We start from the raw sequence: 24,686 nt of genomic DNA on the forward strand, positions 1-24,686 counted from the left end.
GGGATGTGGCTCACCTGCTTGGCAAGTGTGAGGTCGTGACTTCAATTTCTGGTACCAAAAAATAATAATAATCCATAATTATATATAATTATAACAATTATTTTCTATTTTTTAAATTTGTTCATTTCTTCCTTAACACATTCCTTCCTTCCTTCCTTCTGCTTTCTGAGGTTTTTGCTCTTTTAAAAAAACTACTTCAACAAGATGTTTATTTTGGGGCTGGGGATTTAGCTCAGCGGCATAAGCACCTGCCTTGCAAGCAGGCAGTTGTGAGTTGGATCCCTGGTACCGATAAAAAGGAAAAAGACCAAAAAAACAAACAAACAAACAAACGATGTTTATTTCATTCTTTATTCCTGTTTGTCTTTTATAAATTTATTATAAGGCTATGTACATCAGTCAAGTTCTCTGGAGAAACAGAACCAATAAGATATTTATTAATTTATTATAGTTTGCTCACATAATGATGGCACCTAAGAATTTCCAAGATCTGCTTTCAGCAAACTGCATAATAGATGATGTAGTTCCAGTCCAGTCTAAAGGCCTGAGAACCAACACAGCCAATGGTCTGGTCTGATCCGAAAGCAAGAAGTCACCTAGGTTCCTGAACTTCCACGCAAGCCTGCAACAGAAAAGACCTACTCACACTGAGGAGTAGGTCTGCATTCTTCAGTCTAGCAATCAATTGTTGATTTCATCCAAAAACACACTCTTAGACTCTCCCAGAACAATCTAGGGATCACATGATCTAGTCAAGTTGACCATAAAATTGACCATCACACTTTGTAATGTTTTCTGGTCACTGCCTTAATCGTACCTCATAAGTTCTAGTAAGTAATGCTTTCATTATTGTTATTTTACATTCATTACATATTGAAAGTATCTTTGCGCTTCCCATAGGAATATTTTGCTACTAAATTCTGATCGAGCAATAAGTAGAGGGACTTGACCTTTCATAGAAGGTTGATCTGATTTTCAAGGGGCAAACCATGACTTCCACAAGGCCCAAAATTTGCTTTGAAAAAGGTTCTCCCAGAATTTGAAAAACTCATTAAAATATCAGTGGGACCCAGCACCTACCTGCCTTGATGGAGTGTTTTTTTAACAACCCAGGTGAAGAATTCTCCTAATGAATCTTGAAACTAAGAAGAAGGCATTACTTCTGTTTCAGCCACGTAGTCATAAATATTACTGACAATAATTATGATAGCTATGGTACCTACAAATGTATGTTTCCTGTACTTTATATATGCCATCCTGATTTTTGTATCAATTCTAGGATAGTAACATCACACTCTACATTTTAAAGATGAGAAAATTAAGCCTCCAAGGGTTTATGTAACTAGTTTAAGATCGCACTTCCTCTTACATGAGGAGCAAGGATTTCACATGGACTCCATCTGATTGCAGATCTGTGCCATTTTTCAGGGCGCTACTTGCCTCTCATTGCCCTCTCACCCAACGCATAGCAAATAAGATTGTTCTGCCTCTCTTGGTAAAACCTTTTTTCCAGGCAAAGTAAGTATATCTGCTATGGTCCACTCTCAGTGAAGTAGAAGTCCAGCCCAGAATTTTGGAATCGACACAGCAGGCCACCAGCCATGCATGGGAGGCCTTTGCCTGGAGAAGCCATATGGATAAAGAAGATCCTGAGCCAAGTGCTAATGAAGAGAAAGGGGGAGACATGGGGGTGGGAGTTAAGAGGACAGGGGCTTGGCACAGCTGCTTCAGAAGAGGGACGGTGTGGCCTGCAATGGTCCATCAGGACTGACCTTGGAGCCTGCTTGGGCTCGACACACCCATCACTCGTGCCAAGCCCATTAAATTCATCTCAGCTGTCTGGCACTCATCCTCTAATGAAACAAGCAAACGACTTCCTGTGTTTGAGGTTCAGCTAGTAGTGTTGGCCAAGTTTCAGTGGGAGCCAGAAAAGACGACCACATGGGGGCAGGAGGCCCTGAGAGCAGCAGTCAGAGCAGATCGAAGAGCACCTGCCAAGGGGGCAGATTATCAGAGTCCTGCTACAAAGAGATAAGGAACGTTTTGATCCAGCCTGGAGAAGGGCAGGCTTTATATAGCAGCCTGAGTAGGCTGCAAGGGAATGTCCTGGCTGAAGGCCTCTGTCTAGCCAAGCAGAGAGGGGAATAGTGGGGAGGAAGTGGGAAGCTTTATAAATAACATCATATGTGCTGATCTGCTCAGTGAGTGGCCTTGTTTCTGCAAAGTCTTCAGTCTGAGGAAAGAGAGAGACATTTATAGATGGTATTTTTTTGTTATACTCCTCTATGTTTTCCATGTGTTCTACAATGAACTTGAAATTCTTTTTAGTTAGCATACATGAATACAATTTTTAGGAAAGTATAAAAGAGAAGCATCAAATGCATCTCTTTGCTTGCTGATTTTAGTGATCATTTCTACCCTGCCCAAAACTGTTCCAGTCCTCTCCTCCCTTCGCTGGTCTCTCCCCGAGGAGTCTCGGGGTGCCTGGACCTGCCTATGCTGAGGATCTGACCAATTTTCTCAGCTCCTTCAGGACTCCCATATCCTCAATCTGTCCCCCTGCCCCCAGAAACTCAAATGTCACTGTTCTTGGTTTATTATCTTTAGATAAGGCACCTGTGCTCCTCTCTCTGCTGAAGAGGACACAAAAAGGTCACCAGGGCAAATCCATCCTGCCTACTTCCAGCTCCTCTGACACAAGCTTAGTAATGAGGGGGGAAAATGAAGTCCCACTTTAGAAAATGTGCTTTGTACTCTGCACCTGGGATCCTTGTCTGTATGAGGAGAATAATAATAGGTCCCGCCTCAAAGAGACCACATTGATTAATACAGTGAATGTCAAGGACCTGGTATACTGGAAATGTCCAGCTGAACAGTTATTGATGATCCATGTATCACACATTCCTTTCCACACTCAGCCCCACCCCCAGATGACCACACCCACCTAAACTGGCCAAGATGACACTCACTGTTTCCAAAAATAGCTCCTCCCGGGAGATGTGAAAATTCACCACCTCAACTCTGGTGCTGATGTAAACTGAAGTTCCAAAATGCTTCCAGAGGTGACAGGCTCCTTGGAATTGTTAGCCTTCACAGTGTTGCCTTACAAGGCAGCAGTCCTCACTTGGTTTTGTGAGTCATGTCAGGGCTTCAAGACAAACAGACAAATGAGTAAACAAGTTGTCAGTTTGTAGTAACAACCTTAGGTAGGCGCAGTTCAACTCCTGACTACAGAGCAAGTTTTAGGAGACAAAATTAGGTAAAATAGCAATGAAACCTTGTTTTGTTTGTTTTTTGAGCAAATGCTATCTGCAAAATGGTGCCATGCTAAAATTCAAAAATGGAAATTTTTCTAGAAGATGAAAGGCTCTGTTCTGAAAGAGATTACAACCCTGTTGGGGAAGTGAAATGCAGATAGAGGACTGGAAAGCTCACACAGCACAGGAAGATAAAGCCATGCAGGTGACAAGTTTGGAAGAGTTCCTACTGAGTTCTGGAGGCACAGTTGCTTGTGGAAAAAATAAATAGCAACAAGCAGAAACCACATCTCATAGTATCCTTTTTTGTTTTGTTTTGTTTTTATTGGTACCAGGGATCGAACTCACGACTGCCTGCTTGCAAGGCAGGCGCTTATGCCGCTGAGCTAAATCCCCAGCCCCTCTCATAGTATCCTGATTCAACCAGGAGAGAATCTGAGAGAAAGGGTCTCACATATCAATAACGACATGACTTGGTACTAGGTACATAAGTACATCCTCCTTTTTGATCCTGCAATATCGGTGGTTTTACTAATCTCATTTTATAAATAAGAAACCAGTGGTTCAGAGAAGCTCGAAGAAACTAAGCTATATACTCAAGGTCACACAGCAGAAGCAGGATTTAAATCAAGTTCTGCCTGGCTCAATAGTCCATGTTTGGCTTTTATGACCCGGTACTGCTAAGATTTCCCTTACATTTGGCTTCCAAAGCAAACTACTACTGTCTGTGACAAGTACCTGAGCTCTTATCCTATGCCTGCAGACTTCCAGGAGAGAATATGCTGCACAGTTAAATTCTTTGAAGATGCGATGAACTACACAACCATGAGACAAAGTACAACAATATCCAAACCCTAACTCAAAGTAATAATTTTTATTAATTTTTATATTTAAACTCCTCTTTCTACTTTGTAGCTTTTTCCTCAGTTCAGAAGCTCACATCTCTTCATGTTTTTGGAAGCTCTTTTTTTCCCCCAGTGCTAGAAATTGATCTCAGCGCCTTCAGGTGCTGTTTATTTTGTTTGTTTGTTCTCGTGGGTACTATGAACCCAACTCAGGACCTCGTGCTTGCCAGGGAGGCATTGCACTGCTGAACTGTATCCCCAGCAGCCTCACCAATCTGAACTCCACCACTGGACTACTCCCCCAGCCAGCTCACGCCTCAGTCACCCAGCGATCCAGAATTAGTGGCATGCACTTGTCAGAAATGACATAGGCATAAGACAATCTTCCAAAAGAAACCTTGTCCCCAGTTTTAAGTCATTTGGACTCAGAAGGGTTTTATGACATAAAGCTTTCTTCTAGGAAGCTTTGGGAAATTTTCCAGGTAACATCTGGCTGCAGCTAACAAGGTATCACCCATACCCTTTGGTGTCACGCTCAGCGTCCACTCAGCATCAATATCACACAAACCCAAAGGTCACGTTCCTGAAAGTATGATGCTCTCTTGCAGCAGTCTAGGTACAGTCACTGCCTTTGCCAATGGATCCATTCTTTCATTCCTCATTCAACATATTTACTGAATGCTAACTACAAGCATTCTGCTAGCATGATCGATCAGGAAACTCAGCAGACCGAGGTCACAGCAAACAGCATTCCAAAACAACTGTTTGCCTGGGCTCAGTACCAGTCTCCCATCCTTGACTCCTCCCTACCGTGAAGCCCATTACCTTATAGCCAACCACCACTCTTGACATCTAGTCTTTAATGTCTCTGAAATCCTTCAACTTCTTTCCATCCCTTCTGCTACTCCTTAGTCTAGGTCTCCATGTTCTGTTCCTTGAATTTCCCCAGCAACTTTCTCGCTGTTTTCCCTACCTTCTCTAGATCTGCTCTCATCCAATTTAACTGCCAAACCACAGGTATATAGTAATGAATTTGGCTCACTCAGAGGTCTTATCTCTGTCCCTGCTCCTAGGAAGTAATCTCTAAACCCTTGCAGTTTCCTGAGTGACAGAGGTGCCTTTGTTATTTATGGTGTGCCCCTCACTTATAATGAGAAGATATTAAGGGCTAGCAGAAAGAACAACTATGCGATTAGAAGGTTGGAGCTTTGGTTCAAAGTGATATCAACCTGACCCTTGGGAAGGGGAGGGAACCTGGAAATTGAGTATAACCATGTGGACAAAAATTCAGTCTTATCTAGCTCATGAAGCCTCAATAAAAGTCCTGGATACTGAAGCCTGAGTACATTTCCCTAGGATATTGTCACACATCAACCCAGGGGGGCAATGTACCCCAAGGATATTGCAAGTTCGTATCTGGAGCCCTCTTGGATTCCACTCTACGCCTGCCTGCCTGCCTGCCTGCCTGCCTTCCTTCCTTCCTTCCTTCCTTCCTTCCTTCCTTCCTTCCTTCTTTCCTCGTAAGTATAGCACTTTCTTGATTTCTGTGAATGGTTCTAGTGAATTACTCAACCTGGAGGTAGTTGTAACTTTCCTTTTTTTTTAGCATTACATAGCTATTTTAATAAAAACACAACTTTGGAGACATTGTAGGACTTTGAAAGCAGTTAATAATCAAACCAGAATGGGTATCTTTTACATCTTGTCATCTTCAGAGTAGTTGCCTCTAATCTTAGACTTGATACTATCAAGCATACCAAATTCGAATAAAAATAAAGGCAAAACAGCGGTCTAACAAACCAGCTTCAAATAAGATCAGTCATAGTAAGACAATGTAAGTAATACAGAGTTTCAGTTTAAGTTAATAGGAAATTAAGGATAGTTACCATGGTATAACCTGCTATTTTGGGGATAGCTATCTGTACCCTCAAATCTAATATGAGTAGACTGACTGGAACAAAATAAAATCAAACTAAACAGCAATAAGACTACTGTGACTTTTAAATCCTGATAAACTATTATCAATGTTCTCTGCCTTCCTTTTTTTAGGCAATTCCTCACCTTTCCCCTTCTCAGGATGCTTTGTATATTCTGGGTCCCACTAGCTCCTTTAGTTTTTAGAGTAAGGGGTCAACTCGTGATTTATCTGAGTGTTGCTGAACCTTTTTACCTCTGAGCTTGATCTTGAGCTGTACTTCTTTACTTACTAAAGCCACAAGGTTTTCCTTCCTTCCAGCTGTGTAGTTCTCCACTGCACAAAAGTGTCGTAACTTTCCAATCTATCTGCGGCTGCTGGACGAGTTGTCCCTATTTCTCTCTGGTTTCCTGTCACATATAGCATCGTTTTCTCATCTTTGACTTTCAATTTATTAACCCTCTTTCAGGTTGAGTATATTTCCTATTCAGAGCATCTCGATGGATCCTGCCTCCTAATCTACTCTGCCTGTGTTTCTTTTTGTTAGTGTATCAAGGCTATATATACTAAAGATTACTGCCTCCCTTCTCTGCCTCATCTCTGCTATTCTTCTGCTATTATTTGTCTGCTTTACTCCTTCATTCCCCTGTCTGCCCCATTCACTGAGGCCTCTCTGCCACTGTTGCTGGAATCCTGGTATTTTTTTCTCTCTCTCGCTGGAATGTCCTTCAGTATCTTTTGTAGGATTGGATTGGTGGCCATGAACTCCCACAGTTCCTCCTTGTCTTGGAAATATCTTATTTCTCCATTAATTTTGAGAGAGAGTTTTTCTGGGTACATCAGTCTGGGTTGGAGGTTATTTTCTTTCAGGGCTTGGACTATTTCCTCCCAGGCTCTTCTTAATTTGAGAGTTTGTGTTGATAAGTCTGTCATTATTTTGATGATTTTTCCTTTGTAGGTGATCTGCTTCTTTTCTCTGGCCGCTTTTAATATTCTGTTCTTGTGGTGGATTTCTGGGATCTTGATTATTATATGTCTGGGTGTAGCTCTGTTTTGGTTGTAGTTGGTTGTAGTTCTGTATGCCTCATTTATCTGGATATCATTCCTTTTTCCTATGCTTGGGAAGTTTTCCTTATTTCTGTGAATATTCTTTGTAATTCATCTGTGGTTACTCCTGCTTCTTCGCTCACGTTTTTTATTCTTAAGTTATAGATCCTCTTGTTGTCTTGCCTTTGAATTGTTTCTTTCTGGTTTCTTGTTATTTTTTAAGAGATCTTTTCTTTCACAATCATACATTATAAATCTCTCTTCAAGTTTCGAAAGTCTAACTAGTTTCTGTCAAGGCATTTTGCCAACTTCCAACAGAGTTTTTAGTTTCCTGGTAATCTCTTTGGATCTGTTTCATGTGTTCTAGGTTTTGTTTATATTCTTCATCAAAGGTTTCTCTTCCTTTTCTGGGTTCCTCTGTTCTTCCATCTGTGTTTTCTTGGGAGGGGCTTAGCATTTCTTTAATTAATCTTTTTATATCTTGCCTCACTTGGATTAGAATTTGAGTTTTAAGTTCATCTATGAGGTCACGAAGGTATTTCTTTATGTCCGCTGATGTTGTGGTTAATATTGCATGATTGCTGAAGTGGTTCTCTTCTGTATTTACCTCTCCTGGGCTTATTTTCCCAGGGTCAGTGGCTGAAGTTGTTTTTTTGTTTTGTTTTGTTTTTTTTATTTCTAACTCTTGTCATGTTTCTGGTTTCTTTCAGACAGGTGTGTTGTGGAGGTCCCTGGCCCTCTCCATATTGCTTATGGTTTTTCTGAAGCATGCTGACTGGGGTTTTGCTGTCCTCTCCAATTTGCTGTTATCTGAGGTGCACGCTGAGATGATGCAGGCCTCTAGCCTCTGAGCTAGTCAACCGCAAGTTCCTTCAGCAACTTAGCCTGTGCTTTGCGGAGGGTCCAGACAGTTTCATCCCTGGCTATTGTGTCCAAAGTAGGGGCAAGGCTCAGCCCAAGCAGATCCCACCAGTCCTCTCTGGGCTATGGGCAGCTGACGCCACCATGGCACCGGGCTCTGCCCTATTCCAAGATGTCCTCCAGCCAGTGACACCCACTGCAGGACTCAATCTCCAGCACTCACCAGGAATCAGTGTAGTTCTCCACCTTGGCTCTACTCCACACTGCACCGCATCCTCCTGCCAGTGGCCCAGGACTCACCAACTCCCGTTATTGGCAGCCGTGGCTTCAGCTCGACCTTGAGTCACCCAACTCCACACTGCTCCCAGCACAGCACAGACTGGTCTCAGTGAGCGTGTCGGGCTCCAGCCCTCCACTCACGTTTTTCTTTCCTCTTCCTATTTTTCTTTTCACTTCAGCTTCCTCCTGGGTTCATGAGAGTCCCTCTCTACTTGTCTGGCCCTCTCCATGTTGTCAAATTCCAGCATCTGAGCTGTTTTTCCAGAGAGTCTCTCCACCCAGCAACCTAGCAAGCCACCATCTTCTCTAATCTCTCTCTCAACCTTCAAATTTTCAATTAGCTTTTCTGAAGTGCAGGGCATGATGGCACAAGCCAGTAATTCCAAGGAGGCTAATGCAGAAAGGTCACCACAAGTTCAAGGCCATCCTGGTCTACTTAGTAAATTCAAGACCAGCCTCAATTACATATCAAGACGCTGTCTCAAAAAACAAAAGGGAGAGAGAGAGAGAAGCCCAGCACCCCTAATTGTGGGGCTGGTGTCTGACACAAAGGCATTATTGGGAGAATCTTGCCTTTTACCTCCATTTAACCAACTTGCTACACATAGTCAGGGAGATTTTCTAAAATGGGATTATGATCACATTGCACATTTTCCTACATTCTTGAGTGGCATCTCATCCTCCCTAGGATAAATTTCAATGTCTAATATGACTTCCAAAACTCTGGTGACCTAGGCCCCAGTTGCCTCTCCAGCCTCACAGGACTGTCTGCCACTCTGAGTGCTCTGTGCTGTCACCTGTACAGACTTTGGAACATGTGCCCACTCACCTTGTAATATCCTCTCCGCTCCCTACTCATAGCTGACTTCCATTAGTCCTTCAGGTCTTAGCTTCCACATCATCTCTTCGGGTACATCGTGTGTGTGTGTGTGTGTGTGTGTGTGTGTGTGTGTGTGCGCGCGCGCGCGCACGTATGTTACAGGGGATTGAACCCAAAACCTCACCTATGAAAGGCAAATGCTCTAGTAATGAGCTATAACCTCAACTCTCTATTTCTTATTCTGAGACAGCATACTTTTCCTGCTCCAGTTGGAATGGTCTTCAGGACAGTCAGTCCTCCCTAAAAACAGATTTCACATAAGAGAGTATCTATGATTTACAAGGCAGGCTTACAATGATTGCCCACAGAGTCAGATGTGAAAGAATGAAGAAAGGCTGTCTACACACTACAGACCCAAAAGATCGAGTCAAAGTTGAAGGTCTACAAGTCAGTGTAGGGGCCCATGCAAGTCCCTATCAGGAAGCAGAAGGGTCTGCAATGGAAGGCTGAAGGGTCTGTGCTAAAAGCCAAGAAATCTCCAATGCCAATGGAGCTCCTCCAAAGAGAGAGAGGAGAGCTTTCCTTCTTTCTCCTTTGTATTCCATTCAGGCTACAATCCTTTCAGTTGGTGCAATTCATATCTAAGATGGTTCATCCAACTGTAGAGCGGGGAACCACACCCAGAACTATCCTAAGCCAATCAGTTGTGTGTTTCTTACTTAAACTGATACAACAGTTAACTATCATAGACAGGGTCTCCCTAAATTGCCCAGGTTGTCCTCAAACTTGTGATCCTCTTGCCTGGTTCCTGGGCTGGCTTCTCCCAGCTCGATGAACTCTCTGAGTATGAGAACTGTATTGTCTTCCTTATGGTATCCTCTACTGCTTAGCAAATGGATGCACAATCCCAAAGAGAGAAACAGCACAGTACAAGAGGAAGACATGACAAGCATCAACATAAGTAGTACCCAAAGAATGAATGACTGCAGAGAAAGATTTTAGAAGTCTCTGCAATCTCTTTCCTGGAGATTTACATGATATCCAGCTGGCATCCAGCAGCCAGGTCCAAGACATCATTTGTGGTGGTGCCACCCTCATTCACGTCAGACTGATTTTTATTGGCTTCAATATCAGAGAACGAACTTTTTTTTAACTCTGTCCCCAACTATTGAGAAGAATTCTATCTTATGACCTGAATGTAACTTCAATTTCCCTTTGCTAACTTCTTACTATGGTTATTTTATATTTCACAACCCACAATCTCTACAAGGTTTTGTAGCACTTTTGAAGAGAAGGACATCTTAACTTTTTATATTTTAAATGTAGATAATTAGATAATTTAGCAAATCAACAGTCATTACCAGTTCACTTATGCATCTAACTACTTTTGAATTGCCAGGCATAGTGGTACACATCAATAATCCCAGAACTCTGGGAGGCTAAGGCAGGGAAACTGTGAGTTCAAGCCAAGCCTAGGCAACTTAGCAACTTAATGAGATCTAGATCAAAACAAAATATAAAGAGCTGGGGCTGTAGATCAGTGCAAAGGCCCTAGGTACAATCCTCAGTACAAAAAAAATAAAACCTGGATACAACACTTGAGGTGTTGTAGGTGAAATGGCATCTCTTCCTTCCTTCCTTTTAGTTTTCAGTTAAAAGAGGCTGCACAGCTTCTCCCTCTTTTCCCTTCCCATCCCCTTCCCTCCTGGCATTGAAAAACCAGCAGAGGTGGCCACCAGGAACACCACAGTGGGAGGGGCCGCCATGTACAGGTACATTGATGGCGAAACTACTAGTGACCAAAGAAACAGGGTGCTAGAGGTGGATCAGGGAATATTTAGACGTAAGCGACACAGCTGATGTGATTAGGAGGTTGGTTACATTTATACATACATTTATTGAGGAAATAAGTACATACTTGGAGGACAATAAAAGCCATTCTTCTCCCCGTTGGAAAAGGGAATTACAAATACGAAGAGGGGAAAAACTATAAAGAATCCTGAAGACATATGACAGCTGGAGATATAAGGATAATCAACTTACTGCTTTTTAAAATGCAAACATAAGTAGATATAGAAATAGAATTGATGTATTAGTGCATATGTGTGTATAAACATGTATATTTCCTAGATCTGTACAGGGAAGATTCCAGAGGCAATGATACCCCAGTACCAATGAGTACATTATGGACCCACATCTTGGTTTCTAAATACCAATCTCCACCGAAAGGAGGAAAGGCTCCCTGGAGAAAGAGACCATTCCAGACTGGAGCAGGAAAAGTATGAGGTGAGCCTGGGTCACATCATTGTGGCAGAAAAAAAGAATATGCTGAGAATGATGTGGATGTGTCAGAAGGAGGCAAAGGCCACCCTGAAGGACTCCACCCATAGAACAATCTGAACATCATAATAAACAAGCGTGGCAACAGAATACAGTCCATTGAACAAAATAGCATTCCTTATTAAAATTTATGTCCACAAACATAGAAGATGGGAAAGCTTTTTATTTTAGTAACCTTTCAACTAATAAGAAGCAAAGGAATGACAGCCATAGAAAATCATCTTTTGACAAGCATCATTGGGGTGGCTGTTTCCAGTGGGAGACATCAATTTAGGTTGGGACTGGTGGGCAGAAGTTTGATAAGGAATAGAAATCTCTCTGAACAAAATGGCAACCAATTTCAAAGTGGAAAATGGTGACTTTCCAGAGGGAGAAAGCTGGAAGACACTCATGTGACTGGTGATAATAGTAAATATCACCAGTAGTGGAATGCGTTGATATCATTGCTTCCCTCCACCCCACTCCTGGGCAATTCATTGAGAAGAGCACAGCTTTATTTCTGTAGGAACCTTTTAAAGGGAGAATGACCCAAACCTGATCATCAGAAGACACTAGACACATCTAGGGGTGTCTTCCAGAATGAAAGGCTTGCACCTTTAAAAGCAGTTGAGTGTGTAAAAGACAAGAACTAAGGAACTGCTCCAGATTAGAGAACACTGAAGAAGCATGAGAACAACATACCATGTATTCCTGGAAATGATCTTGGACCAGAAAGGAAAGACAGACACTGTTTGGACAGCTTGAAAGTTGAATGAGCTGATGCACCCAGTTTGTTTCCTTCTTGGACAACTGTATAGTGGGCATGTATAGTTCCAGTAATATAAAAAATAAATAACATTTTTCTTTTTTTTTTTTTTTATCGGTACCAGGGATCGAACTCACGACTGTCTGCTTGCAAGGCAGGAGCCTATACCACTGAGCTAAATCCCCAGCCCCAATAATTAACATTTTGATGAGGTCCAATGAACCAGTTTCCTCTCTTCACACAATGTATAGTGTGTTATAAATATATAATGATATCAGATTCTCCTTGACTTATGATAGGACTACATTCCAATAAACCCATTATAAATTAAAAATAGTGTAAGTAGAAAATATATTTAATACACCTAGCCTACTAAACACCAAGGCTTAACACACAGTGTACTATACTCAAACTGCTTTCCTTGTGATCTAGTGGATGTCTGGCACCCGTGGCTCACTGCTGCCATCCAACATCATAAGAGAATATTGGACTGTATATTGCTGATCCAGGAAACATCACAATTCAAAACCCAGTTTCCACTGAATGCTCACCGCTTTTGGACCATGTTTAAAACTGAAAACTTGTAAGTCGGGGACCATTGTAAGACGGATACCATCTCTATTTGAAACACCTTTTTCTGTTTGTTCTTTCAAACACCATGTCAGGGCTCCAGCATTCTTACTCTCCTTTTGTCTTTAGTTCAATCTCACAAAGAATTTGCGTTCTTCTTTATCTGTTACCTTCCTAGATTTAGAGGCTTTTTGTCCACTGGGGATGCAAGCCTCTATTCTGTCTTGAAGCACTCTTTCCATTAGCTAAGAGATTTTTTGACAAGAAAGGTATGTCTGAGCCCATTTTCTATAAAATCTGTCACTGCCTAAGTGGTACCCTGCAGCTTGAGACCTCGTTCGTCTCCATGGTAATGTTCTGAAACTAGTCTGATTGTATAAGGTAGAGACCCATGAAGTTATTTATCTGAGCAGAAGCAGCATAATCCACCAGGGCAGACATATCCACATTCAGTGCATCATAGCAACAGTGGAAAATGCAGCCATGGTTTTGTTTACTAATTTAAGAAGCAACACATCTTTTGAACTGAAGAGCCCACTCATCAGCTAACTTTGTTCACTCACGCATTCCTTCATTCATGAAACCACAGCTCTTCCTGGGAGCTAAGGGTGGAAATGAGGGATGGCTACATTGAGGAGGAGTCAGCTGACCACACAAGGGAAATGCCTTCCCTAGCAAAAACAAAGCAGGGAGATGTCAAGGAAGACACCAGACAAAAAGGCACGTGTGTGAGATAATGAGTCTGAAGAAGAGGAAGTTGAGACTGGAGAGAGAGGCAGTAACAACGCCAGAATATGAAATATTAAAGAATTTCTACTTTTCTTTCCAATAATGAGGAAGATTTTAAGAGAAAATGAGGCAATATCAGATTTACATTTTAGAAAGCTCTCTTTTAGCCAAGCATGGTGGTACATATCTAGAATCCTGGCCCTTTGAGAGGCTGAGGCTGAGGATGTAGCTCAGTGCAAAGGCCTGAGTTCAAACGCCCCTCATATCTCTCTCTCTCTCTCTCTCTCTCTCTCTCTCTCTCTCTCACACACACACACACACACACACACACACACACACACACACACGGAGGCAGGGGGAGAAAGCTCCCTTTCACTGCTGTTCTGAGATTTGACTAAACAGTAAAGGTGCAGAGAGCCAGAAGCATGCTGATGAGGACCCAAACAGACTGAGAGTGTTGGGGGGAAACTCTTTGGAGTAAGCTGGGGAGGTCCTGAATAGATGGAGGAGTGGAGAATGTTTAGAGACAGAGGTAGAATGAAAATCTAAAGGTTTAACTCATGACTCTCCCTTAGGAATTGTATTTTCATCCAACATAAAAGTACATTTAGCCAATCTTTTTCGAAGGGATGACTCCTCTAAGTGAAATTTCAGGTGATAAGATTAACAAGTTGGAGAAATAAGCTTCAAGTGGGAAATCTTCCCAGCACCCTTCAGGCCACAGAAGCTACAGTTAATGCCAAGAACTTCCTGTTAAAACTGCACCTTCATTCCAACACACCCACACACAACACACTCCACACACAGATAAAAGGACCTTCCTCACTGACAGGACTGATCTATCCGCGAGAGGAAGTTGCACCCCAGACTCTGAGCTTTGGGTCACAGATTGAAGCCCTGGTTCCGCTGCTCCTCGCTGTATAACCTCGGTGACCAGTTATTGAAACTTTCTAAGACTTGAGTCCCATCATCCACTGCATAGACGCCTCTGCCAGGACCGTGGCCTCTCAGCTCAGAAGCCTTGATTTAAAATGAGAGGGCCACAACAAACGTTGATTCTTTCTCCCCAAATTGAGACTTGAATCTTTATCAGTCATTCTTGTTGCCTCTCCCGTTTATCTCAGTGACTTTCACTACCCAATTTACTTAGATAAGCCTAAGTTTCTTCCTGGTCACACGCTGTTGGCTGCTCTGACAACTTTGGCGATAAAGAGGCACCATCCAGGCCCACGCTGAGAGCGCAAACCCGGCGAGAACGATTCCCGAGATCCACCTGCAGGGGGCAGCGTCGGGCAGTGTAAGGCAACACCTGGCTTCGCCCTACATCACCGCGTCGCTCTGGAGCACCGCAGAGGAGGCGTTTATGTTCAAACTCCAGCTGACAAAGAACTCATTTTACTCCACATGGGTCCGAGGCAGGGCTCCCAGGCTCCCAGATGTGCAGGTGGTTTTCTGAAAACATTCCCAGCCCCAGTAAATCCCCTAAACCTCCACTCTGGGGCTACAGGTAGCTTTCAACAGAGCGCTGATTGATCCACAAGAAAGGAAAGATATCTTCCCCTTAGCATCCATCTAACCCTGGTTGCGGATGCACCCCCCACCCCTTTAAGTAGTGGGAGAGCGCCCTCAAAGGACAGAGAGGGAGTTTAACAGCTCCACACACTCAGGCCCACAGGGTGGAGACAAAAGATGTAAAGGGACACAGCCCCTGACTCCAAGAAGCTTCAATACTGCTGAAAAGACATGCGTGTTAAACTAGAAAAGGAGGGACACCCAAAATCACGCACTCTGTTTTCAATAAAGCACAAGGCTCCCGGTTCTCAAAGCCCCTGGATACACTGCCAGGCACAGAGGGATTTTCTATGAATTTTGTGAAATTGTCTATAGGAAGAAATAACAAAAGGGTAGTCTTATAAAGTCATCAAGACTGCCCTGGAATTTCAGAATACGGAGTCACGGGAGAAACAGGGATGAGAGCTGTGGAGATTAGAGAGCTGTTAATGAAAGTGGCCTGAGTGGCCAGCACGAGCCAGTGCACACAGGACCTCCTGAGAGCACTTCAGGCCTCTCTCTGTGCAGCAGAGGAGACTCTTCTCACTTGCTCTCCTGTTGACTTTGGATGGGGAGGGGAACCGCTATGTCACCATGACATCACCACTTCCAGGAATCACTGAGTCAGCTTCAGCTGTGGAGGCCCCGGGCAGGACCCACTCACTTCCTCCAGCCAGAAGGGCAAGGGAGGGGTGCTGGCGGCAGGGCCTTTCACTGCACCTCTGCCAGTACAGACAGGCAGAGCCGACCAGTGGGGATCAGCCTCACCACAAGCTGCATCTTTGTGGGCCTGCTGTGCTCCCCAGTGCTGGCTTGCACCCTTACACTCCCACCCAGAGACTTGGGACTTGGAAGCCTGCCGTTTCCGGCTGAATGCCTGGTGTCCCTGGGTGTCCCTTGGACAGGCAGCCCTTTAAGCTGTCAATCCTTTCTACCTCCAGGTGAGCTATTTCTAAGGAAGCATTGCTGTAGAGGAATTAGGGAGGGACTATTAGAGGGAGAGGGGCTGGGAAGAATTTAGCACAAAGCTAAAGGAAAGCCCACGCCCATTTTACAAGCAAAGGTTGTCTCAGATCTGGTGCTGCCTGCAGTGACAAGGACAGAAACATCTCCCCAGACTATGAACATCTACACAGCTCAGCTTTTCCCATGGCAAGAAGGGATCCATGTTTGGTCCTCAGGGATGATTTCCTTTTGCCTCTCTCTGGGCATTGTCATAGGTGTCTCTGTGTCAAACCTGTCCCTTCTTTGCTAAGAGGCTTCAGGCAGAATCTGTCCGCACCACATTGGCATCTGTCTCATCTTTTGATTAAACTCAATGTTCTCTTGCTCTGTAAACTGGTCAGATGAAGGAGAGAATTAACCAGTAGGCAGTGATGCAATTATATAGCATGGTGAAGGTGCTTTATTCCTCCTTCCCCACTAACACACGCATACAATCTGCCATGCTTTAACCTTTTATTACATTTATTTACTTAATGCCCATATAACCCTAGGTAAATGTCTCTATCTTAATGGTAAGAACTCAAAGACTGGGAAGATGCCGGAAATTGTCTGGGGCATTCAGCTGGTAAGTGAGAAAGCCAGTCTCAGAAGACAGCTCCAAGGAGCTGGGTCTTTCCACTCGGATAGTCTGAGTCAAAATAAGAGCCTCCTCTGCCTCTGAGTCAGAACTGATAAAATTAGAACTGTACTCGGCAAGCCACAAAATCTTACAGTTAGGATAAATCCTGAAGGTTGTCCAGTTCTGCGGCCTGGGGAGACATCTGAAGCTCTTGCATAGTGTCCTGGCTTCTGCTTAGATACATGAAAACCAGCAAGTCTCCTGGTTCAGCACATTCTGCTTTAGAAGTATTAGTTCTTTTAAGTTAGGAAATAAGATCTCCACCCTGCAACATCCACGCATGGGGTCTGCTCTCCAGATCATACAGAATCTAAGCAACAGTCACCCCGAAGCTTCTTTCCCCACACTAAGCATTCTCGGTTCCTTTCAAATTTTTCTTTGGAGGTTTTTTTCACTCTCCCCTGTGCGGGATTTGACTTGTCCTTTCAAGATCAAAATGAGGCCGAAATGAGGTATGTTGAGCTTGGATGCACCCGAGCAGAAGTGCAGTCCCCAGCAGTGAGCCGACCGGCTCAGAGAAGAATAGGACCAGCTCACATTAGACCATAACCCCTTCATTCCTTCACAGATCTTAATATGCTGGTGACTCATTGTGACCTTATCACAAATGAAAACCCCTAAATGCCTTTCCAATGTGCTGTCCATAAGCCACATCCTCTCCTGCCCCTTGTCCAGCTAGTATGGCGGTATGCATGACTTGGACAGGCCCCTTCTATCTGGGCCCCTCCCCAGACTCCCTGGAAACACTGACCCACTAGGGCCCAGCCACATCCTCCATTTGGCCCCAGACCTAGCTGTCCACCTAAAACTCTGCCAAGATGTCCCTCTGGCCCAGTCAACTTTCAACTGATTCTGGCTTCTAATTCCCAGCCTCCTTATGAATCTCCAGGATTGCTTGAGAGGTTCTAAACATATCCTCAACGCCAGCCACCTGAAGGTAAGTACCAGTGTCAGTGGCCGTCTCTGCTGAAATATAATTTGCCAGCGTTTCTGGCATGCTAGAGCTGCTCTGTATAGACATCAGCAGGGTACTCTCTTCCCAGAGACCCACATGTGAAGGAAGCATGAGCCCCTCTATTTTTATTTCTTGGCCACCTGTGTGGACTATTTCTATGCCCTTAGCAACCTTGATGGAGTCTGGAGCTCTCAGCTCAGTGCTCTGCCTCTTCAGCCCTTCTGAGTCTCCTTCACCCATGCTTCACCCAGCAACGGGTAGGCTTTTCCTTCCTGGAAACTGGCTCTTTTTTCCCCATCAAATCCTCTGCTCTGTGCACTATGGCTTAACCCATCCCCTTATGTTCACCTATCCAAGTTCCTCTGTAGATAGAGACTAAGAATCTTCAATGAAAATGACACGGCATAAGTGCCTGCCTTGCAAGCAGGCAGTCGTGAATTCAATCCTTGGTACCGATAAAAAACGAAAAAGACAAAAAAAAAAAAAAAAGGAAAAGACAAAAAGAAAATGACAAGTCTCTCTCTCTCAGCAACCCCTTGAGGATGCCCCAACTCCCTCCCCATCAGATCTACTTGGAAATGCAAAGCTAAGTAAGACTTCTTTGCTCTAGAATCATTAGGATGCCCCTGAAGCTATGAACCCATTGATTCGGTGAATAGGAGCATCTTGATTCCTGAGAGTGAGAATTTATTCTTTCATCTCAAAAGTAATCTCATTTCTTTCTTATGGGGAGGACAAAAACCTCAAAGGAGGTGCAGCATTTCCCTCTAACCCACTCGGCACACTTCACTACCAGATCCTCCAGGCAACTGAGTTCTGTTTTTCCCAGATCTCTACTTGACTTTCCACAAATGTACTCACAGGTTTATCTTTTGGGATTCTAGTTCACTCGCTCAGTTATCCCACCTTGTGGCACAAAGGTCACACCACAGAGGTGACCTTGGCATCTGCTCACATCACTGTTTCAATTGAACTACGATTATTTCCCCCCTCAAGGATGTTATTCTCGATCCACTTAATAGGGGCTCAAAAGTGGGCCTTGTTAGTTGTGTTTAAAATGCATCACCCAGGGCCAGGGGTAGTAGCTTAGTGGCACAGCACCTGCCTGGCAAGCATGAGGTCATGGGTTTAATTCCAAAAAAATAAAATAAAATATATAACCCAGGGGCTGGGGATACAGCTCAGCAGTGCACTGCCTACTTGGTAAGCACAAGGTCCTGAGCTCAATTCCTGGTACCAAGAACAAAAACAAAACATAAAATGAGCTTATAAAATTGATCCACACCCATGACTACACTCCCTGGAGAACCTCCTGACAGCATCCAGCCTGGACACTGATCACAGCTGATCCTTCCAAACCTCAGCCTCCCCCAACCAAGAAGAGCCCTCCTGCTGGAAAGGCACAGCTGTGCCATGCCCTCCTCACTGAGCCATCCCCAGCCAACAGGATTCTGAGGATGCATGCTGTGTCCACTTCCCCAAACCCCGTGCACTCTATCAGGTGTCTCTATCATGGGAGCATTTATTTTTCATTTAATCTATCTAAAGTGCTTTAGATTCATTCATTCAGCAAATGTGTGAACAGCTTTACTGCCAAGCACTGTTTTAGGCTACAGTGATTAAGAGTTTAGACAAATTTAATGTGAGGACTTTGTGAAAAACAAAACAAAACAAAACAAAACAAAAAAAAGAGTTTAGACAAAGCGGGGCTGGGGATTTAGCTCAGTGGCATAAGCACCTGCCTTGCAGGCAAGCAGTCATTAGTTAGCGATCCCTAGTACCGATAAAAAGTTAAAAAAAAAAAAAAAAAAAAAAAAAAAAAACAGAGTTTAGACAAAGCCAGGCTTCCAAACTTACATTCTGGTGGAAGAGATGCACCATGCAGAAGGACACCTCTAAATAACCAAGAGCACTGCGGGCTGTAATTACATTCTTTGAAGGAAATAAGTAAGATCAGTAAAAGAGGAGTAGAAGGCCTCTCTAGAAAGGGAGACCGGGAAAGATTTCCCTGAGATGGCCTAGGGTTTAAATGGGCACGTCCAGATAACAGCAGGCAGCAGAAGAAACGCTGCAGTCCCAGGAAGAGGATGGAGGAGGAGCCCAGAGCTAGGACTGAGCTAGGTGTCTTCAGGCAACCAGGGGCCAGGAGGTGGCTAAGAAGAGAAAGGGAGGCAGGAGCAGGAGCTGAGGGCCAGGGTCAGGATAGAAGCTGGCGCTTACTCTCCAGCTGGGAGGAGGCAGGAACTGCAGACGCATTTCAGCACTCACTATGGCGATGCAGGAGCTAGTAAGATGGAACTGGGCAGGAGTAGGAAGTAGTCAATTAGGCTACTGCCTCACCTGGAGGAGAAAGGAAAGTAGGCATTTCGGATGAAGATGAAGGGAAATAAAAGATGGAGGTACAGTCTGAAGGAGCTATGTGCGGACAGGAAGAGCCACTGTGATATTGTTCATCAGATCGGGAAAACACAGGAGGGAGGATCTCACTGGAGACTTCAGAGACCGAGTTGCCGAGCAGAGGCCGAGTGTCCACAGCAGCTGTGAGAGCTGTAGTCCTGCTGCGTGTCTGTGTGTGTGTCTGCACACTCACAAGCACAGGATTCAGGGAGCGCCAAAAGCTCCCTGAAAGCGCCCGTAGAAGCAGGAACGGAAAGAGGCAGAGACCTTGCCAAGTCCTAACAACCTGAAAATTAAAAGAAGCTGTGCTCTGGCCATGCCTTCATCACTCCCCTCCTAAAGTATCCAGTGAAGCCCTTCCCGATCATAACACAAGAATGATGAAAATTAACTACACATCACACCATAATGGCTTTCTCCTATTGTTTTACAATAAACATAAGGTTTTGAGCATCGATGGGTTTTTCTAGGCCAGCTTTTACAATGCTGCCTCCATTCCTAACAGGAATTCTGCAAAGAAAGGGATTCCAGGCCAGGGATTTAGCTCAGTGGCTTAAACTTCTGCCTGGCCAGCATAAGGTCGTGAGTTCGATTCACTGGTACAAATAATCAAAAAAGAAAGAGTCAAGTCCCTTACCAGTGACCAATACACAGATGCAATGAGTCACTCTGCCCTACTCAGCTGGGAATGGGTCAGCCCCCTTTGCACATCACACATCACACACATCACACCCCTTTTCTTACAAATCACTATCTCTGCTGCTTATTCATATTTAGCTCGTGGCCAACTCCATACTCCAGGTTTTATTTTGTCTTGTAGTTTTTAGCCCAGAAGAGTTTAAGCTGTAGTTTTTGTGATATTTTCTGGTAGAAGGGCCCAGAGAAGTCACCATAGGAAGCACTTTTAAGGAGTCTTTTAAAGGAAGCCATACCTACTTAAGAACAAAAGCTAAAGAAATATTATCTTGGAATCCAGGGTGAAAAACAATTCCATTTTTTAAAAACCTAGAAACGTAACCTGAGATTTCCCAGACACTGCCAGTCTGAGGCCCGAACAATAGGAACCCCTATTTGGCTGGTTCTGAGCCTCCTCCCATGGAGTCTCCCTGCCAAGCCCCACCTAGGACTCCCAGAGGGGCTCACAGGGCCCTCGAGGTCTCCAGAGATGGGAGTGGTCAGGAGCAGGCACATGGGAGGTCCGAAGATGGCCAGTGCTATGCATCCCAGTATGCTTGTCTGCAAATTACAACACATAAGATCTGGAAAGCAGGGATACGTCTCGCTTCACAGCATTGCTACAGGGACAAAATGACCTAACACACAAGGAGGCACAGGGCCAAGCACCTAAGTGTTCAATAAGTGCCACCATAGCCACCACCGTCGCTGGCAGTATCCACGCCTGCTCCCCTGCAGATACCGCCTCCCCTCACAGGCCCAGGCCTTCTGTCCAGGCTCAGTTCAGCACACTGCAGAATCCAGTCACCTCCCCCGGATCTCCTCGGTCTTTTTTTAGCATATGTGCTGCCTTCTGGAGTGAGCACTCCCCTCGATCTTCACGCACATGGGCTCCTGGCCAGCCTCCCGACCAGACATGCCCAGACACATGGCCCTCACCCTCACAACTGGGCTGCTGCCACATGAGTCAGACACACAGGGACACACAGGCAGATGCCAGCTGAGCCTTCCCACTGGGCACATCCAGCCTTAGACCCCCAAAGCAGCAGACCAAGGCGCTCAAGAAACTCACCCCTGGCAGGAACAGCAATGTTAAAGCATGAGCCTTCCCAGAGTCTCAAACTGTCAGGGGAGGGTACTGATGGAAGCCCAAGTTAGGACACTGAGGACAAAGTCAGGCAGCCTACAGAAAATAGCAATCTGGGAGCCATGAGGACTTGGATGGAAGACCGAGGAAAGACAGCGGTCACAGCAGCCGCCCCATTTCTTACACTGCCCCCCTCCCGACAGTCCCACATCGGCTACATAATGCCAAAAAAACTCGCAGCGGCATTCTCAAACCTGAATCTAAAGCCGACTCATTCACAGAGTGAGTTTGACACGTTTCTCATCTTCTGGGAAGCACAATTTTCTCATTTTAAATCAAGGGCAGCAGCCAGGTCACCAGAGTCTCCCCTCACCTCTCCTGTCCATGTCTGTCTGTCTCTGCAGTGCAGGCCAGGGTCACCGAGGCTGTTGGGAGCCAAAGTGCAGTCTTTGACCCACGTAGACAGGCTCCATGAGGGTGACTGACACCTGAGCTGCTGCAAGAAGCACGGGGAGTTCAGGTAGAGAAAGTGGAGAGGGCATCACAAGGGCGGGGGTCTCACGATGAAGCGGTAAGCGAGGAGCAGGTGTGCGGCTGGAGGCCAACGCGCAGGGGCGGCACTTCCTACCGAGGGAACCCCTGTGCTACTGGAGGTCACACTGGCTCCTCCTCAGATACCAGGCTAGTGGCAGGGCCTGGCTGAGAGGACCACTGCTGAACTGCAGAGTCACAGGGTCCACAGCAAGGTGATGGCAGCAGGAATGAGAGGCGGAGAAGAGAAGAAATGGAGAGAAGCTGCTTCCAGAGACGGAGAACCACGACCTCAGCGCTCCCGGGCTAACTTCAGAGACCTCCATTCCCTGCTTTCCACGCCACTCTGCAGCTCAGCCCTTGGAGGAAACGAGTCTGTAATTAGTCCCTAGCCCTTGCTGCACATTAGAATCATCTGGAGACCTTTCAAAATGCCAGCGCCCAAGAAGCTCTCCAGCCCCAGCAAGTCGGAACCTCTAATGGGGGGCTGGGGGGCCCAGGTGGCACTGTTTTATAAAGCTCCCAGGTGTTCTAAGATGGGATCAGGGCTGAGACTTTGGGCAGACACTTTAGATCACCTGGTCCTCTTGAGAGGACGGCTTTCCAGCGCCCTGATAGAGGGCAATTATCTCCTCCAGGCCTTCCTCCTGCTGTTCTCATGGCCCAGAACCTTCTCCCCTTCCTCTTCTGCCAGCTTCTGTGTAGCTGAGGCCTTGCCTCTGCTGTGAGGATGTTCCAGGTTCCCCAGTCCAGATCATGGACCCCTCCTGTGCTGTCTTTGCATGTCTGTCCACCTGTACCCTGCCCCGACCCTTAGCTCCTCCAGATTGGGTTTTAGTCTAGCCATCATACTTATTAGATGTTGAGTGAGTAAATCTTATTCCCATTACACAAAGGCTGATACAGAACTATGCTGTGTTTCAATAAAATAAAAATATTACAGTGAAAAGTTCTTTACCATTAATCCCATTCAAAATACATCAAACACAATTTTATCCATCATTCCTGCCACTTTCTGAAGCAGTTGCAGAGGTCCTCTTTTGTGTGTGTCTTTGGTTGCCCTATCTTGGGTATTTCAGTAACCTAAATCAGTTCAAAACATTTACAGTAATTTCTGTCAAGTAAAAGCATTACAGTGTTTCCTCTACCACCCTCCCTGGCACCATGCAACTTTTGTCAAAATGACCTCTTCTCACTAAGAATCGAAATTAACCCAAATCCAAAATTTGGATTCAGAAGAAGAAATGGAGACAAGAGGCAAGAGGACTGTTGGAGAAAGGGCGGAGCTCTGGTAAATGGAGGGCAAGAAAAGCACTAGCCCAGACAGCGGCTCCTTTCTCAGCAAAGGGCTGCTGTCTTTCTTCCTTGCCAAGGTGTCTTGAACTAAAATGTTGTCCCCTCCCACTCCCTGCTGCAACTCCTGTCCTCCTGCCACAGAACCCAGACAGGGCTGCAGCAGGAGGCAAGTCTGCCCTGGGAAAAACTGAGGAGCCTTGCTGGCTCTGGGCGAACCTCCTCTGAGGGGATTCTTCGTGTGTAACTTCCCTGAAGGTCCAAATGATGCCTCAGATGGTGAGTGTCCAACCTTTCAGCTTGTGTGGTCCACACTGAGTGAGGAGGAATTGCCTTGGTCTGTATAAAACATATAATATGGTCAATGCATGTAATTACCCGTTTTTCCTTTGTTTTTCTTTGTTATAACACTTTAAAGAAAATGTAAACATCAAACCAGTGGGATGGTTTTCTTTTTGTGAAACTAGTGTATCAAGTCTGCTTCAATAGAAGTGGTTATGATTCTCAGGGAATTCTCAAGGCTCTCATCAGAGATTTTTAATCTAATTTTATTCTTATGTTTCATCCTCAAAAACACTTGTTTACAATGTATACACTGTCAGGAAGCCATGCCATGCATAAGACATGATTGGGAAATGAGGAATATTTTCCTCTGGGAAAACTGTTCTTATAAAGATCTAGTAAAGAGGCACAATCAAACTTTTCTTTGAGTTGAATGTTTGACTACAACTCTACACTTCCCAAAAATTAATAAATTAGCAACTATTTATGTTTCTACTATTAGTGATGTTATTATATGTAATTAAGACAATATCAGAAGCAAGAAACTATTTGATATATTTTTATAATTCCTATACCACAGCTGCAAAAACACTAACTTATTATTTTATAAAATACCACAATGAGCTGGGGATTTAGCTCAGCGGCATGAGCGCCTGCCTTGCAAGCAGGCAGTCGTGAGTTTGATCCCTGGTACAGATAAAAAGAAAAAAAAAAGATTTACAATGTTTAGGTTTTGGGGCTGGGGATTTAGCTCAGCAGCATAAGCTCCTGCCTTGCAAGCAGGCAGTCGTGAGTTCGATCCCTGGTACCGATAAAAATGAAAAAGACAAAAAAAAGAAGGTCAAAAAATACCACAATGAGCCCAAGCTTAATAATTCAATAA

The 24,686-nt window shown here is 44.7% G+C and overlaps 1 long non-coding RNA gene across 1 annotated transcript; it reads right to left on the reverse strand.

The window, feature by feature from the left end:
• Positions 1–335: 335 nt before the first annotated feature.
• LOC134473922 (uncharacterized) lies at positions 336–22,609 on the reverse strand. The gene is made up of 3 exons (XR_010044410.1): positions 22,071–22,609; positions 2,970–3,148; positions 336–660 (listed from the first exon to the last, which is right to left on the reverse strand). It is a non-coding gene; the product is annotated as an uncharacterized LOC134473922 (long non-coding RNA).
• Positions 22,610–24,686: the final 2,077 nt, after the last annotated feature.

Source organism: Cavia porcellus, unplaced genomic scaffold, assembly GCF_034190915.1.
Source record: "Cavia porcellus strain 051 isolate PalLab524CR breed Dunkin Hartley unplaced genomic scaffold, mCavPor4.1 scaffold_29, whole genome shotgun sequence".
NCBI classification, from domain to species: Eukaryota; Metazoa; Chordata; class Mammalia; order Rodentia; family Caviidae; genus Cavia; species Cavia porcellus.